Source organism: Lolium perenne, chromosome 2 (genome assembly GCF_019359855.2).
Source record: "Lolium perenne isolate Kyuss_39 chromosome 2, Kyuss_2.0, whole genome shotgun sequence".
Taxonomy (NCBI): Eukaryota; Viridiplantae; Streptophyta; class Magnoliopsida; order Poales; family Poaceae; genus Lolium; species Lolium perenne.
The window spans coordinates 25,711,521-25,714,942 of NC_067245.2; the positions used below are offsets into that span (position 1 = coordinate 25,711,521).

General features: G+C 48.8%; 1 pseudogene; it reads right to left on the minus strand.

The window, feature by feature from the left end:
• Positions 1-272: 272 nt before the first annotated feature.
• Positions 273-1,749, minus strand: LOC127331523 (peroxidase 2-like; annotated as a pseudogene).
• Between the last annotated feature and the right edge of the window lie 1,673 nt (positions 1,750-3,422).

Here is a 3,422-nt window from a genome sequence, read left to right on the forward strand (position 1 = left end):
AATTGACATAAATTGTTTGGTGTACATCGTGACATTTTATGTTCGTACACAAGTTTTCGTGGAAAAACAATATTTTGTGTGGTGTGTACAAAGAAGACAAAGAATTATGCTGTACGTAGTCGTGTTACAACATCAAAATTTGTCTTTTTTACAGGAGACACATAATTTTTTCCCCTTTTTTGAAAATTTATGTACCAACTTAAAATATCTAGACGTACATGTAAAAAGTTAGTTTAGAATTTTTTAACACTTCAAAATATGGATTCACACAGTGAGAGCAAATGCTCCTATATGAGCCAAAGTGCATTTCCCATGGGAACGCTTCATGCCTTTGCATGAGTCCCTTGCTTGTGATACAGATATAACAGCATGCCACTTTCTCAGCTTTCACAAGAGATTGTGATCCAAGAAAGGGCGCCTAGGCCTAGCTGGTACATCATGGATGGAGTATACATACTATATTGGCCCATTGATGGCCTTATTAATCGATCTCAGTACAGACCATTTCTCAATTATAGTTCACCTTCGAGCAGGTGAGCCTGACCTGCCCCTGCGATCCCGTCAACGGGCTGAGGTTGGCCATCTTCACCATGGCCGACGCGAAGGCGCTGCTGAAGGCCGCCGGGTTGCTGGCGAAGTTGCTGACAATGTTGTCTGCGGCGCCGCTGCCGCCGGCATAGAGCACCTGGTCGGAGTGCAGGAGCCCCTTCTGGGACTTGAGGTTGGTGTAGTAGACGTTTCGAAGGAGTACGGGGTGGTCGGGTCGAGCGGCGCCAGGTTGTTGTCGCCGGAGCCGGTCGCCCGCGGGCAGTTGGCCTTGAGCGAGGCGGCGAGGCTGGAGTTGATGTTGGTCTCGTTGTAGAGCCTGTCCCTGAAGTTCTGGCACTGCGCCTGGCCGATGGTGTGCGCGCCGGAGAGGGCCACGATGTCGGTGAGGGAGAAGCCCTTGGGGCCGAAGGCGTCGGTGAGGTTCACGATGTCGGAGGATGGAGCGGGCAGGGCGCTGTTGGCCAGGGCCTCGTTTGCAGTGGTGGAGTCCCTCCTCCCTAGACCGACAGTCCACGTCGGTCCTCCCAACTGCACCAAGATCATAAGAAATCCATTTGGGATTAGTGGATCAAGCACACCAGCTAGAGTCACCAAGGGGGGAAATGTAAGGTGATGGTGAGATCTTACGGCAACCACGGAGTCCCGGGCGGCGACGGAGAGGATGTCCGCGCAGGAGACGGTCTGCTTGCAGAGGGTCTCCAGCTTCGCCTTGATGCTGTCAATGACCTCGAAGCCTCGAAGCGATTTGACGTTGGGGAAAGCATTCTGCTCGTTGCCGGACAGCAGAACGGACGCGTCACAACCCTATATGGAAACATGACGTAGTACTTGTTAACCCTGCTGATATATACCCATTTGGGAAGGGAAGTAAAACCGAAACCGAAACGTAATAGTTGTGAAAAGCTTACTTGAACAAAACAGTCATGGAAGTGCAGCCGGAGCAGTGACGCCCCCATGCGGTTCTCCTTGTTCACGGCGGCCGTCACGGCGTCCTTGATGGTGGACAGAGCCTTGGGGCACGACGAGTCGTAGAACGTCGTCGACAGCTGCACCGACGCGGCCGCGGCAAGGCACAAGAGCAACACAAGTGATAGAGACGAAGAGGCCATGGCTATCTAGCTAGCTGCTGCAAATGCAATTACTGAGAAGCACTGGATTGCGATATCGAGACACTTGTGCTGGATGCAATGCCAATACCCTGCATTCCATGCACATATATATAGCCTCTGGGCTCTGGCAAGCTTGGCCTTTTTTCTAAATAGTAAGCTTGGCCATTTCTGGCACATGGCAGTTGTTACTTGTGGGCATCTGCCGACGTACTGCCGTTGGCGCGCGTGCGTGCCGCGCACAAAATTTGCCATCTTTTGAGGGAGGCCGTTATGCTGCAGCCAATTGGTGGAGTGTATCGTGCATGCTTGGAGTGGAGGCACGCATAGTCAAATCAACAGTTGCAGAATAATACAAACGCCCATTCATCGACGGAAAACTCATGGTTGCTTCAACTTATCAGGCGATTAGCTTGGAGACGCCGTCAATGAGAAGGTTGTGCAATTTTTTCTGCTATGCACATGGGCGTATATGATTGATCGACGAACGCGAAATTCCGCGGTTTCTGGCTACATATGAGCCTCAAATTGAGCGCGAAACGAAACCATGGTTCTTCGTGCAACTACGTGGCTTCAAATTGAGGAGTACTTTACCACTATCGGCTGATCATGGGCTGCGATTTTTGGTGATGGTTGCAGCAAGTCGTTGCCGTGCAACATCTCCATCTCGTACATGATCATCATTCAGATATCAATGGGATAAGGCCATAAGGGTTGAGGAACTATGAACCCAAGATATTTTAAGTCAAAAAGTAAGCATGGAACGATGCACGCGAGCGAAGGAAAATAAATAGTTCTTTCCACTACACTGCACATAGGCGTGGAGCCTAGGTGGATTCAGAAGACAAAAATAACCTAACGGCAGGTCCGGGTATATTGCATGGCAGCCATGCATGCAGGATTGCTCTTGGCTCGAAACTCTGTACATGGACTATTGATACTGTAGCTGATTTCATTGATGGAATGATCACGACATGCATCCGTGACGCAAGTGGAGAACGAACTGGGGAGAGTGCTAGTCTGCAGATTGGGATGTTGCATGTGTATGGCCATGTTTTGTTGACTTGCTTCTCTTTTATTTTCTTGACCTTTGACTGGATGTTCGAGGTTCCCTCCTAGCTACGTACTCCCTCGGTCCATAATAAGTGCACATCTAGCCTTCTAAGAAATCCACAAATAAGTGTACATCTAGACTTCTTGGTATAGTTTTTACGTTTAGACCCCTAGTGCATGCCTTGATCCTAGCCCCTATTAATCATTTTTGGTTTCTCAATGTTGTTTTATTGGTTACTAGCATGCACAATATTTATTAGCGCCTAAACCAAAGCTTCTTCTTGATTAATGAGCAGATTGATTGAAGGAATGAGAATTTTTTTTACAAAAAGTTTAAGGTCACTTGAAAACCGCGCGCGTCCACTTATTTGTGGACGGAGGGAGTACGTGCATCTTATGGGCAAAATTTGTTTGGCCTCCTGCATTCACTATATATTTTGTAATATACTCCCTCCATTCCAAGGATTAGGGCGTAATTTTTTTTCTGATTTTTAGTCAAGGCATAAGGCGTGGTGGGCACTGGTTCGGATGAAGACCGGGTCCTTCCGTTTCTACCCTTGCTCCTCGATACCCTTTCCCATCGCCCCCCTCGACTCCTGTGCATGCAGGGGCATGCGTACCAGCGAGAATTAAGAAGATGCATGCTTGCAGAGAGAATTAAGGAGGTGCATGCCTACCAGAGAGAATTAAGGAGATGCATGCATCCCAGGGGCA